Genomic DNA, 1181 nt, shown 5'->3' with positions numbered 1-1181 from the left:
GACTCGCACTCCCCCGAGCCACCAAAAGCCCTGGCCCTTGCAGCAGGTGCATCCCTGCCCTCCCCGGGGTCTTGTGTCTGTGGGCAGCTGGCGGTGAGCCGACCCCGCTGTGGGCATGCAGGGCAGAGCAGGAGCCCCTGGTGAAGAGCCCGGGCTCTGCCAAAATGCTGGGCTTTGTCTCTGGCGGGGTCCCTCGCTGCTGTCCGTGAGCGTTTCCAGATGGCCCCAGGCTCCTGGCACTGGCTCCGCTGCAGCATCCGGGGAAAAGCAGAAGGGGGTGGGAAGTGATGTCCCAGCTCGCCGAACCCGGGCAGCCTGGGCCTCTGCTCCCAGTGCCGCTAATTCCCCGTGGGGATTTGCTCCCAGCCCCTGTCCCACCCTGAATCAGCAAGGAGCTACCCCCTCCCCTGCCGTCGCAGGGCTGCCCAGGGAAGGGATGCCACGAGCGTCTGGCCCTGGGCATCCTTGGCCAGCTCAGCTGGCTTTCCCTGTGAGCCAGCAGTCTCTCCAGGTACCAGACTACAGGGTCGCCATCCCTCCGTGCTGCCGAGCCCTCAGCACCCCCGGGAGAGAGGAGAAACACAGCTGCCGTGGGAAATAAATCTGTTGTCGGAAATGCATCTACCATGGGAAGTGCATCCAGTGTGGGAAATGCATCTGCGCCTGCCTCTGGAGCTGCCTTTGCGGGGGCGGAGAGCAGCAAATCCCAGCCACGCTTTCCTCCTGCCTCGCCTTTTGGCCAGGTTCGTGCCTTTTGGTAGCTCCTGGTGCCAGTTTGGCCCCGGTTCAGAGCAGGCTGGGGTGCCGGGCTGCCCTGTGGCAGGGCTCCCGGTCCAGCAGAGCTGTGGGTCCTCCATGGGATGACCCACGCAAGCACAAATCTGGGTGAAAGGGTCAAAAATTAATTGAAAGGAGTTAAAAGCCAAGGAATGTGACCTAGCACGGCCTGGCCAATGGAATACAACAGCCCGGAGCGGCTTGGAGAGGTTGTTGGTTTCTTTCCCCCCTATTCTTCAGGGTTTTTCTGTCCCTGATTTTGGCTTCTTGCTTGGCTGCAGTGATGTGCTGAGTCTCAGCCAAGCGTGTTTCCCAGGGAATCAGCTAATGGCTGGGAATCGCTGCCCAGTGTGGGCAGGGATGGAGGCCAGGGCAGGGCACGGGTGGCCCAGGCCATGGGGTCC

This window comes from Fulmarus glacialis, unplaced genomic scaffold (genome assembly GCF_000690835.1).
Source record: "Fulmarus glacialis isolate BGI_N327 unplaced genomic scaffold, ASM69083v1 scaffold22222, whole genome shotgun sequence".
Lineage (NCBI taxonomy): Eukaryota > Metazoa > Chordata > Aves > Procellariiformes > Procellariidae > Fulmarus > Fulmarus glacialis.
This window is presented reverse-complemented; position numbering follows the sequence as displayed.